Below are 14383 nucleotides of genomic sequence, written 5' to 3'. Positions count from 1 at the left end.
AGTCACTATGTGGATGACTCTGCTTAAATGTTTTAAAATAGGCTCTAAACAAAGTGCCTTCTGCAGGAGGAGGCGGGAGAATCACGTGCCTCATTTTCATACTGATTTTTTTTGCTTTTTAACCCTTGGTTAACTCTTAAAAGGTGAAAAATTCCTTATGCAAAGGTTGCCCATAGTTCTCTAGCCTCCTCCTACTAACTGCACTAAGCAGACTCAGAGTCACTGTGACTTAGAGTCTGGGAGCAACTACCTTGGCCTTTTTAATCATTTTAAAAATAGTTTCCTTTTCCTCAGGAGACTGGTGAGGCCCCGCCTCCCCTGCCTCTAGTGACTGCACGTCACTGAAAGAAACATTTTCCATTTCATTCATGTTAACAGAAGGTCTTAATCAGTTTGCACACAGGATATTGTTATATGTAATGTATTTTAGAAACAATCTTCTTAAAGATAGAGTCACAACAGAATTGACTGAAAAAATAGTGTTCTTCAATCCAACATATTCAAGGCCAAATAAACTATATTTATATACTTTATTCTTTATTGTGTTAATCAAGTTCTTCATCCTTCTGCTCTGGTGCTTTCTTGGCACTTCCATTATCAACAAAGGAGTCTGCATCAGGAAAATCCAATTATTTGAGCCAGGAGGCTTACTAAATCCATTTTAAAGCTCTTTCTGTTATGATTTATGTAAACTTGGAAAGCGTTCTGTACATTCATTTTTGTCATTTAATTGTAAAGCTAATTAGGTTGAAGAAATCCTGTATGTCAAAAAGCTGAAACAAAACTATCTGTAACTGTTAAATATGACCATGAATTATGAGCAGGCAACCCTATTCATAAGGCAAACCTATTTTAGAACAAAACCAGGCTCCTTTAAATATTAACTCATAAACTAAAATTTAGTTCTCCTTTCAAATACTTAAGTACAATTTATTTTATCCTTACAAATATACTTGTATGTAGGATGTTAAATTTTAGTTTATAGAATTAGCCTGATAGCCAAATTGTGTAATTTCTTATTACGATAATAGATCTGGTCTTTTAATAAGACATAACCTTCTGATAAATTACAGCTATGTGAAAAAGCCCTGCACGCTTTCAGTTTTAAGCTGTATTTACATGTTTAATCCACTTTTCACTCATAGAAACCACGCAAAATTAGTACTTTGATGAAAATTTCTCTAATCGGATTGAGATGCATAATTTTTATTAATATAACCAAAGTCTTTTGAAGGTTTTGAGTGAGTTTATGTGCTAAAGCAAACACAACTTGAATTTCTGAGAATGTTAGAATTGAAAGTAGCCAATCAGCAGCGAGCTTTGGCTGACCAATCAAAACGCACAGAAGCTAAATCTATGAGCCAATCAATGTTGTCATATTCTCTCACTATAAATAAACATGAAAAGCATTGAAAAATTTAATTTAGCTCTGGCTGCGGGCAAGGATGAAGGCCTTTGCTTTCACCAGTACTGAGCAGCAGCATCGCATCATTGTGCTTCATGAAGAGAGTTACTCCTGTACAGAAATAGCCAAGAGAGTGAAATGCCACCACACCACAGTGAGCAGAGTGGTTGAAAAATGCCAAATAACTGGTTCATATGATGACAGGCTCTGCTCTGGAAGATCAAGAAAGTCGACCAAATCGCAAGATCGGGCTCTGCAATGCATTTTTATGGCTGACAGGAAGCTCACCTTACGTCAGATTACAAGAATTGGGGTGAAACGTGATGTAAAAGTTGGCACAAGCACAGTGTGTTGCAGACTGCTTGCCAGAGGGCTCAAAGACTGCAGGGCTCGAAGTAAACCTTTGGTCACAGATGCTCACTGCTCTCGACGTGCGTGGGCCAAGAAGTATGCCAAATGGACCAATGAATAGTGGGCCAGGGTCATCTTCAGTGACGAGAGCAATTTCTACTTGACTGGGAATCAGTGCAATAAGTATGTCAGAAGATTTCCAGCTGAAGAATTTAGGTCGTACTGCCTGAATCTATCTGTGAAGCATCCATTGCACATGATGATCTGGGGCAGTGTTGCTGCTTCTGGTATTGGTCGGATACAAATCATTCAGAGAATCATGAATTCCAATCAGTATGTTGAAGTCCTGGAAAAGGCTATGCTTCCTTCAGCTCAGCAACTTGTAGGGAAGGACTTTACTTCCAGGATGACAACGCTCCTTGTCATTGAGCCACATCCATCCAGCAATGGATGAAGCATGGATTGGCCAAATCAGAGCCCAGATTTGAACCCAATTGATAACTTGTGGGTCAAGATTAGTTATGAAATAAGCAAGAAGCATACGAAGACCAAGCAGGAGCTGATTGAATCCATTATTGCAGTCTGGTACCACATTGTCACCAACGATCATGTGCAAAGGCTTATACAGTCTATGCCAAAGTGATGCCACCTGGTGATAAGCAATTAGGGCTGACCAATTTCATATTAGTAACCATGTTTGGTTACCTAAACAGTCCTTTGCAGGGCCACAAACAATAACAATGTTAACAAAACACTAGCATTGGCCTTAGTAATTACAACACATATGCCACTGGGTATGCATCAGTTAATCTGTTTTCATAGTCATTGTAAGCATGCGTTGTAAGGCATGGAAGAAAATTCACAGTCCTCATGCAAACAGCACCAAATTGCAAAAATCTTATGCTTTTCACTTAAAAACCACCAGTATTTATTTAAATATAACAATATTTGCATAGCAGTTAGCATAAAATATCATAAAATCAATGGCCTAGCCAAAAAATGTCATAAACCGTAAAGCATGCAGAATTTTTTTCACACAGCTGTATATGTACTGAGTTAATCCTCATATAATCAGAATTATATGCTTGGCAAATTAAAAGTGTAACCTGAACTTTAGTAACAGCTAGATTTGCATTTCTTTATGTAAAATATGTTTTTCATTTTTGTACTTACACTGTGTTAATTGAAAACAAAATGTGAAGGAAGGCAAGGTTAAAGATCTTCAGAATTTGTCGATATTAATGTTATTTAAAACTTTATATACCTTTGGGTTGTGTGCCAGATGTTTGCCTTCCTGGACAATGCCTTTCTGTTCTCTCATTTGAACTATCACAACATGTTCTACGTGGTATTGTGTGATAGAATGTGGAGAACTGATGGAATGAGTTTTGGCAACACTAGCAATTTTCCAGGGAAGATACAGTTACTCTAATTCTAGAATCATTCAGAATATATCTAATAGGTTAGAAAGCTTTAGTTTGGCAAGATTCTGTCCATTAGGTGTAAGCAAGAAAACGATTGGATTCAGTTGGATTTTGCTATGTTGTCTTTGGAGGGGGTGGGTTGCTGCCGGCATTGCTGCCGGTTCTCTGTGTGCATGTTTTGCGCATGCACAGTTGACAGTAAATTGTTCTGTGCATGCAGAACAAAATGATTAAAAACCAAGTCAGCAATGGCCACGGCAACTGGGGGACCAGTTCGCGGCAACCAGGAAACCAGTTTGGTTCACTAGAACCAGTGTGGACTGGTAGCAACCCACCTCTGGTCTTTGGGCATCAAATACTACTCTTGAGGAGCATTCATGGCTTCAGATGATACAGAATGCAATTGCACAAGTTATAAGTTGTGTCAGCTATTTGGCACATGTAAAATATGCTATGGTACCAGATGTCTATATGTTTGCAGACAAAGTACTTTTTATTCTTTCTTACAATTTTTCCTTCCTATACACACTATAAAAGAGCTCACTTTGTTCTGGGAAAAAAAGGGGGGGGACCTTTTTGCAGTATAAAGGCAGCACTAGTTTCACCCAAGAGCTCTTTGCTAAGTTGGTGTGGTGCAAAGGAATGGTGGGTGTGGTGACTTAATCTGCTTTTTTCCCTTTTTTCCCACAGAAAGCCATCCTCAAACAACCTAGCATCCAGGCTGATCATGTGTTATGTCAGCAGGGAGCAAGAAGATGGCAATGAAGAGCAGCTGGGGCAGCAAAACACAGGGTACCATGACTCTTAGGATGGTTAGAGCAACTGGGATTGGACTGGGATGGCTGCAGCTTCTTGGGCCATAACTGTGCAATTCTGGAACTGTTTGCCTCCTGGCAAGGTTGCGCCAGAAAATAGACAGAAGGGAGAAAATAGTTGGTTGGGGAAGTTGGATGCAGTACTTTACTTTAATGAGGTTCAGGACTGGAGAGATGAAGCCTATAATGGCTTGGTTTAGGATGAGTGCTCAGCTAACAATGTTAAACTTACATTAAAGAGGACATGCAGTCACATGACATTTGCTTTATAGCTATATCACTTAGTGAACAAAAATCCAGTTTCAATTGTGACTGTAAATCGAGAGCTACTAATCAGCACAAGAAATGATTGTGGGGACAGAGGAAAAATGGCCTCTAGTAATATTGCTAGAGTATTGTTAATAGAATTGAATTTATTTACACCAAATCAGTTGCGTTTCCCATATGCACAGTCAATAATTCAAACTGGCCTGATTCAAATTCCCAGTGGAACAAAAATCAATCTGTATTCATTTTTTGAATCGATTCATACATCTGAATCAAAACAAAATTCTGAATGAATTTCAATAATACAATTAATTTTAGTTTTCCGAAAACTGAAGTATTTTCTTCTAACTGATCTTTAAGGACTGGTTATTGAGAAAGTGTTTTACTTAGTTCTTTTTTTTTTTATATAGTAAGGCCTCAGAACTGACTTGAAGTGATTCTACAGTATACTTTCCAAACATTACAATGTAATTACTGAACTTTATGCATGGTTAATTGCATTAGCTGTAAAACTCTGCTGATGCGTATTGTTTCTGAAGATGAAAAGATCCCCAGCAATAAACGTCTGTCATAATTACTTAATCTGGCCCATATTTTGTTAAAATTTGTTTGCCATTTTATGTCTTTTTCTTTTACATACAAACATAGCTATCATGAAAGTTATTTAAATAATCTAAATCCCCTTTAAACTTTCCAATTTTTCTTTTTTTGAAACCACTTAACTGATATATGATAACTTATATTCTACTCTTGTAGAAGTTTTTCTTTCTCCCCTTATGCATTTAATAATCATTCACATGAATGCATGCACTGAACATCTAACTTGTCCTATATTTTTAATAGTCTTTCTGCAAAATTGGATTCTATCTCTATAAATATTTCTATAAGTTAATTACTAAGTAATATTAATCTCAAAAGTGCAAAGCCTGCAAAAAAGAGATATTATTTTGTGCTCATTTCTTTAGCTAAAGGTTAGATTTTGTAGTTTGCCTTGACATACATATACTATATATGTTGTGAGGCTCAACAACACTTTAGATTTGATTCCCAAAAGTGCTTTGGGTGATTTTGAGATGTAAATATACGGTAGCATCTGTCTACAATACTTTAAAACAACTTTTTCCAGGAGCATATATCTTCTCTTTGATGCTTCTTCACAATCCCAGAAAAGGAATTGCTCTTTGAACAGTTGTATACAGATGTAATGATTACACCTCTGTATTCTGGAGCAGTTTTTCAAAGAACAGAATCAGAAATATTGAATACAGCCCCCAACATAGTACTATAATTGTACTCAGATTCCATATTTATGGAATTCAACTGCACTTGTTTCCTGGTAAATAGGATTGCAGTTTTATTTGACTCAAGAAAACTGCTTTGACTCTTTACTTGTATAGTATTAATAATAATTGTTGTAATATTCACACTGTTATGTGTTTGTGTGAAAGGTTATTCACAAATTATATTTCCCTTGTTCCATTTTTAAATTATTTAGAATATAATAAGACTGGAAAATATGTTACATATATGTGTCTAAATCTTTTGGTATTCCCTTAAAATTAAAGGTTCCCAGTATTGTATTCTTTTCTGAAGGCAACTATTTGTAATGTTCATTAAATGGTCTCATATTAATTTCTTAATAACTTTATGATTTTGGTTAATCAATGGACACAGAATAAGATCCTCCCCAGAATTAATAGTAAATTGTACATGTAGGTGTACAATTCCATGTCATTGAATACTTATGGACCAGCAACCCAGACGTTAAAAGCCAGATTTCCAACTCTTAAGAATCAGAGGAAAAATCCATCTCCAAAGGATGTCCTCCCTCTTGGATAAACCAGACAGAAAACAAGATGAGTTAGCTCTATTTTATTATAAGGCTACCTAACTTTGAACTGCTTTAACACTTTGAACTGCTAAATCTGTTAGGGCAGGTCTTCCCTAAGTTTGTGACCACAGACTGGTTACATTAACTGACCACAGACTCCTGCATCTATTGTCTGGGGCTTTCTAGTCAGCATCTCTTCTCCCTTTTCCTTAAGAGTATCCATACATTCCTCAAGATTATCCATACAAAAAAATAGTAACATCCAACCCTGTTCTCCTCTGATATTACATATAGAGAAAGGCAAAGGTAGTTGGACAAGACATGCTCAGAAATGGATGGGTGATAATAAGGTTGAAAGTTACACACAACTCTGAATATTATTCAAGCTGATCTAATTTATTTACTTCTATTGATTCCATTCCGGGCTGGGTTATTGGTAAGAGTTTGGATAAGAAATTACTGAGTAGTCTAGAAATGTAAAAAAATATTAGCATTTCTTAATGTTTGGACTGTTTTTCTGCATGACCTGCTTTCTCCAGTCTCTGATGCAATCCCCTTCAACTAACAGAGGGGAAAGAAACAGTTTCCTTTGAGACACTCAAGAAACTACTGTCAGATAACTTAGGAATAAAGGTGCAGGACTTTATATGACTATAAATAAATGCTATAAGTTCTCACATCTTTGATGCAGGTTATCAGTTTAAGTCCCTTGTTTTATGAGGCCATTTGTTCTTTTTTGATATTTTCAAATAGAACAAAGCATTATGGAAACACTAGAAGATTCCAGTTGTATTATTTCTGAAGGAAATTAAAACTTTCAGCGCCACTGGTAGAATTCTTACTGTGTTGGGATAGAGGAGCTATGTGTCATACATTCATAGCCTTTGGAGAAAAGGAAAAGCCAAAGGGGAAAATATAAAACAGAATATTTTCGAGGCTGATTATGGAGAAAAAAATGAATGCTAGTCAGAAGTATAGTTCCAGTGGGATCTGATTAATATTTTCTGGTAAAATAAAACCAGAGAGTATGCTATTAATTTTATTGCTACGTTTTTTTTTTCTTTTTCATTTGGATCCCTCCCCTTCCCTTCACAATTTGGACTTCCTTTTGGCTAATTAACTATTGAACATTTTTCATGCATCCCAAGTGAGGAAACTATAAAAAGATGAATAGCACTTATGAAGTAATTGACAAAAAGTATATTGGGCTTTTACAAAATAGCATTTTGCATCTTAATATGGAGAGAAAGACTCCTTTGAATCATTGTTTGATAGGTCATTAGCAATTTCTTAGAACTCAGCACCAGATACTAATGACTCTAGGCTAAACTGAACTTGAGGTGGGCAACTCAAGTACAGAATATCTCCTGAGAAAATGTTTGTGCCTTGGCATTATCAAAATACCCCTGGTGTTATCTCAGATGAATTCCCTGGCTATTTTCTTTTCTTTTGACAGCAAAGTCAGGGCTGACAAACTAAGGCAGTTCTCAAGGAAATTCAATTACTGAAATGTCTGACAGCTTGCTTTGCTACTCTAACTAAAGTTTTCAAAGTTACATGCTGCATATATAATATAGCTTCTTACTACAAAGGACCATATTTGCATTTTCTAGGAGAAAATTGTTTTAAAGCTGTAGATTTCTAACGATAAAAGAGAAGGAGTGAAATGGTGAAGCACCCATTTTGAAAAGAAATAAAAAATAAGGCAGGTGTCTGCCAAATGAACCCAAGAAAACACTGTTTTCTAAAAAGCATAATTTATTGGCCTTCATATTTAAGTGTTGTGGGCGTCATTCATTTTGAAAGGTTATTTAGAAAAAATAATTAGCACATATTATTTATGCATGATGTCACGGACTAAATGTCTCTCCCTTAAAAAAAATGAAGGCACCATTTAAATTATTCCCATCGCCAGGATCTTAACAAGCTTTATTGCCAAAGTAGGTTTCTTAAATTTCCAACTGAATTATACATAATTTTTAAGAAAGTAAAGAAACACAACTGAAATATATTTGCTCAATTCAGTTAATGATTTTAGTTCACATGTATTCATTGTCAAAGTGATTTTCTTTAGCATGTTTTTGGGGCAGTAAGACCACTGAACAAAACACAGTTAAACTTTGTAATGATTTTCACAATGAGACTACTTAAGAGGCAACAATCTTGCTAATCATTATATATAAACTATTTTATCTGATTTCTATCATTCCTGTAAGAGAGGAGGTGTTTGAAAACTGTAAGTAGAATTTATTTTTTTATCTTGTAATGACATTCCTGCACACAAAATGTTTTTTTAAATTTTGCTATTTAGTAAAATAAATATAAAAATGTAAATAGATAAACATTATATTTCAATTTGTCCTAAATCTTCTGTATCTTATATACTTTTGAGTACATTAATTTTGGCAATGAACAATTATAGACATAGTGGTGAAAATACTTTCCTTTCTTAATTTACAAAGCAGAAGATGTGTCCTACTAACTTCTATATAACAAGTTTATATGTTCATTCAAATATTTTTATTTATACTTGTATTGCACAGTGGCCTTACACATATAATTGTGGACATAGCACAAACATATATACAATGGATTATATTTGTGAAGTTGGTGCTGATGAGCAGCAGGGAAAAAGAAACCTTCTCCAATGTATAACATTATATCTGATAACTTCTCAGGCAGATGCAGTCTAGGAAATCTTGGAATAGTGGCCAACATGTTCGGGTGGCTCAGGATCCTACAACCTGCCTTCTCCTGTTTAACAGCTACAGTATATGAAAAAGTTCTGGCTTTATATCATCAGTATGCAGATAATACCCAACTGTACATTTCAACCCGCCAAATGAAAGTGCATGTGAAGCTATCAATATTCTAACAAAATGACTGGAAGCTATTTAGAACTGAATGGGAGAAGAATAGATTTTGGCTCAATTCTGACAACCCTGACTGAATGTGGCCTTTGTCCTGTGGCCATTTGCATCCCTGGGTCAGGGATGCTTTCACCATTAGGCTTGGAGATTGCAATTCCCATTCAAAGTTGCTTTCAATGAGCGAGTCATAACTGCAGCCAGGATGTCCTTTTCATCAGTTCATTCTATGTGTTTGTTCCTCAACTAGAAAGTTCTTCAAGTAGCTACTTATGGTCTAGTCATCTCACAACTGGACTATTACAATGCACTCTACATGGGGTTGCCCTTGGAATCTAGGGCTGTTTCAAATTTCAGCAGCATAAATAGGAATTTCTAATCTCACCCATGCTATATGAGCTATCTTGGTTATCATTTGGCTTATGGGTCTAATTGAAGGTTATCACCTATAAAGTTTTTCATGGCATAGGACCTGGTTTGCAGGACTGTCTTCTACAATTGCCTACCTGGTATACTCAAGATAATGGATGTGCTCAGTATTTCATCAATTAAACTTCATAGACTCGTGGGCTTGGAAAGCATGTCTTCTCTATTTTAACCCCTGCCCTGCAGAACATCATCCCTTTGGTGATATTCCTATTTTCCTTGAATTCCAAAGATCCCTTAAAATCTGGTTCTATTTCCAAGCTTGGCATTAATCTACTGAGTGGCTCTTGTGTTTTTTACTGTTATAGTTATGTATATCCTTGCTTAATCATTAAATTTTATGGCAGGCTTTAGTTGAGTTATTTTTTCTGCATAAGCAACTTTAAATGTAACCAAATAAGTGGAATGGAGTCAGGCGATTGGTTTGTTCACATATGTATTAGATTATTGGATGAAAACCATTAAAAACTCTTCCGTTATGCTAGGTTTCACATTGAACCTTTATAAATAGAGGTTATATTATCACTTATATTACAGGTTAATTGAAGTACATATTCTTATTTTTCATATTATGTTTGTATTAATTGAAAATATTGTATTTTAAATATTTTTTTCAGAATTATAAACAGACCACAAATAAATTTATCCTTTACAAAAAAAATTCCAGAATATCCCTTAGCTGAATCCCAATCTAGACCAGATGGTCTAGAGCAGTGTTTCTCAACCTTGTCAACTTGAAGATGTCTGGACTTCAACTCCCAGAATTCTCCAGCCAGCATTCGCTGGCTGGGGAATTCTGGGAGTTGAAGTCCAGACATCTTCAAGTGGCCAAGGTTGAGAAACACTGGTCTAGTGATTTAAGCATCAAGCTAGAAACTGGGAGACTGAGGGTTGCTTTCTTGCCTTAGTGAGGAAAGCCACTTGGGTGAGTTTGGTCCCGTCACTGTCTCTTAGCTCAACCCACCTCATAGACTTGTTATTGTGCATAAAATAGAAAAAGGAAGAAGTATTAGGTATGTTTTTGCCTTGAGGTATTTATAAAAATGATAAAGGCAGGATACAAATAAATAAAAATAAATAAAATTTCTCAAAAGAGATTATCTCATTTGGCTTTCAATCATTGCTATATTTTTTTCAATAATAAATTGCAGATAATTGTAGTCGCATTCTATACTCTTCATATTAAGGTAGAGCAGTGTTTCTCAACCTTGGCTACTTGAAGATGTCTGGACTTCAACTCCCAGAATTCCCCAGACAGCGAATGCTGTCTGGGAAATTCTGGGAGTTGAAGTCCAGACATCTTCAAGTGGCCAAGGTTGAGAAACACTGAGGTAGAGCTATTTTTAGTTTTGGATGCCTGTTTCTCCCCCCCCCCTCCCTCATATCAGGGAACCCAGCTTTTGTCCTTTTTTAGGTATTGCTCTTGTAGTTATAAATTGTTCTATAACCCTTTTTTCGATCCCTCTACCAAAATATTTGATTTTTTTCTTTCCTTTTAAAGCGTAAACATGGGACTGTACTTTGCTGTTAAAAATAATCTGGAATAGGTCCATTCTTAGCATGAAGACAAGTGCCAATAAATCATTTAGTCTCTCTCCAAGTTTTCTGTCATCTTTGATTGTCCTGGTGCAACTGAGCACCTGCAACATTGCCCATAGACATTTTCTGATGTGTTTTACTACTCCATCTTCCATTTTTTTCATCCTTCTTAATCTAAACTATCAGGGTTTTTTTTTACCTCAGAGTACAGAAAACAATTTTGATATAGATCATTTTAGAGTTTCAACAACATTATTCTTCCATCTTCATATATTTATATATATTTATCTCTGAACATTACATGTATTTCTTGGATTCTGTATTCTTTAAGTCGAGGTAAAATAGTTTCAAATGGTGGTTCTGAAACAAAATAGTCCGTTATTTTGGTTTCAATATACTTCTCACCTAATATGTAGCTAATCAGGGGTGGGTTGCTGCCGGTTTGGTGCACACACAATTTTTAAGTGACCCTTGTTAAGTTAGTAACATAGTTGTTAAGTGAATCTGGCTTCCCCATTGACTTTGCTTATCAGAAGGTCACAAAATGTGATCAGATGACCTGGGGACATTGCAGCAGTCATAAATAGGAACCAGTTTCAAGCATCCAAATTCTGATTATGTGACCATAGGGATGTTGCAATGGTTGTGTGAAAAGCAATCATAAGTCCTTTTTTAGTGTCATTGTAACTTGGAATGGTCACTGAACATATGACTGTAAGTGGAGGACTGCCTTATATTGGTCTTATCTTTTCATGTCAAAATCCCCTACATAATAGATTTTTGAAAATGCTGTTTCTGCTCTACACCATTACCTGGAATGATCAAGTAATTAAGGGCTAATGTTTGGCGACTTGGTCATTCAAGGAAGCACTGCAAAGAAAGAACTATAAAACCAGCCTATAGTTTTGTTTATGAAAAGAAAGAAAAAGCCAATATTCAACTTGTATATTTTTAAATGTCCCTACGTGTACCAGCAAATTTATGCTGTATTATTAAAAATCCAAACATAAAACTGCTGGAGCAGAAATTTGCTCTGCACAATGAACAAATAAAGCAGGTTGGATTTATACCAATACACCCCGTTCCCAAATAGCCCAATAGATGCATATTTTGTCATTATAGAATATCTGTCAACATAGCTAGTGTCAGTGCAAGTAATGTTATTACTTGTCAGTTGTTTTCAAGATAGTTTAGGATGCTTTGAGAACAAAATGATTCTACATTAGATGCTTTCCATTTCATGTTAGAAAACTTTATTCCACATAAGTTTGTAGCATATTAAAATGTTCTATACTGCTTTTTTGTTTTGCTAAAGTAGTATTTTCTGTGGCTGAAAAAGAAGCACAGTTTAGTATGGCTGCTTCAGTTCAGTTCTACCGTGTTTCCCCGAAAATAAGACAGGGTCTTATTTTCTTTGGATCCCTGAAAGAAGTGCTGGCCTTATTTTTGGGGAGGTCTTATTATTTTTTGAGGTTCAGAAGGCGGCGAGCATGGTCACCTAATGGCTGCTGCTGTATTGCAATATTTTCAAGGAAGGCTTATTATCCGGGGAGGTCTTATTTTCAGGGTAACAGGGTATTTGGCATAGATCTAAAACAAACTAAACAAAAGAAAATTAAGAATCGTTACTGGTGCTGGCATTCAGTATGTTGGTATGCCTAGAGGTTATCATTTTTTAGTGAAAGAAAGAAGACTTGAATGTAAAGATGACGGCGTGACACAGCATGAAGTGGCTGGCGCATCAAGGGATTGAGAGGAAGACAAACAGTGACCTGATTAAAGGAAAAACAATGTTGCTGCAGAAAGCCTAGGTATAGTAAAGCTACAGCTTGGCAGAGTGAAACTTGCTCTCAAGTGATTCAATCCAGCAGATCTAGCAAGAAAAGGAATCTGCAGGAGCAGATTAAATGAAAAATGCTGATGAAAGAAGAGGTGAATGAAAATGACAGTGCAAAGAGTGGCTTGAAGTGAATTTAGCAGCACTAAAGAGACAACCACCAATCTTGGCAGGGACTGTGAAATGTTTTTTTTTCCTAAAGATTTGATTGCATTTTCAAACAGAAATCTAAGAAGGGAAACTAAGAGTCAATACACAATGCTAAATAAAAACACTGTGACTTAGTAAATAGGATAATAGGGTTAAACTTGGAAGTTAGGAAATAGAAATAAATATGCACAGAAGTAAGAAATGACTAGGATAAATTTAAACTTGAATTTAATTGATTTTTTTAAAATGTCATTGTTAATTCTAATTGGGTTTGTTTGGGATATAGTATTTAATTCTTTTTAACTTTTGTAATATGTGTGTGTTTTTTTTAAATGTTGTACGCAGCCCTGAATCCTTGGGAGAAGGGCGGCATATAAATCTAATAAACCAAACCAAACCAAACTTGTAAAAACATGTTTCAGAATGTGTTTATTTACTCTACAATAAGATAGTAAGTATGTGTTAGATCAGACAAAAGCCTGTGTACTGTTATTTCCCACAATCACTAGAAACTCCAAAGCAGAAAATGAAAACAGTAGTCCATGTTTTATTCATTTCCAAAAGCAAAACCAAAATGTAGGAATTATAATCCAAACAGTTCAGGGTATCAAAGAGTATTACTTTGATCTTGTTTGTAATCAGTTTGTCTAATCATATTTTTAAAGTGTAGCTGGTATTTTCCAGAGGAAAATTCCATCCTTTGTGATACATTTCTTGCAGTGTAATTAGAAATTTATTATAATATTTCCTCAAGTGGTATCTTATCAAACTAATGACAACAAGTTGAACAACTAGCCTTAGAAATGTTGAAGTCATTGTTACCTTCTGCCTTTTAGGATAAACCATCAACATTAAAGGAACAAGCAGTTAAGAAATGTACCATTGTCTAGCCCTTCATAGAACTGCCATGAAAGTCTTGGAAAATATATTCAAATCTCTTGATATGTTTATATATACAAAGATCATAATTATGCAAGCAATGGTATTTCCTAGGACCCTCTCCAAAAGTGAAAGTTGGAGTTTGAAGACACAAGATAGGAAGAGAATTGAGCTTTAGAACTTAACAAAGAATAATGTAACAATGTTATGTGTGCCTTTGACATATGGTCATGCCACCTACATGATCATGGCAGCATCTTGAGACAATGGCAGCTCTTTGTGAGTGAATTGGAGATGAGCACAATCCGCTAGTCAGAAATGACTTGCAGGATAAATCTTTACCTTTATCTTACATTTACATTTCATTATTTACTTTCTAATGTATTGCTACAGTTCTTCAGTGAATATAAATATGTGTGTCTATCAGTGTGAATGGAAGTAATTTTACATACTGTATTTACCATTTAGTCCTTAATATCTGTGGAAATAGTTTCTTGAACTTTGTCCTACATTTGGCCCTATTAACATAGGGCAGAAAATGTGTTTGTGTGTGCCTGTGTGTGTACACCCATACATATACATTTGCATATGT

This window comes from Thamnophis elegans, chromosome 9, assembly GCF_009769535.1.
Source record: "Thamnophis elegans isolate rThaEle1 chromosome 9, rThaEle1.pri, whole genome shotgun sequence".
Lineage (NCBI taxonomy): Eukaryota > Metazoa > Chordata > Lepidosauria > Squamata > Colubridae > Thamnophis > Thamnophis elegans.
Note: the sequence above shows the minus strand (reverse complement) of the source record.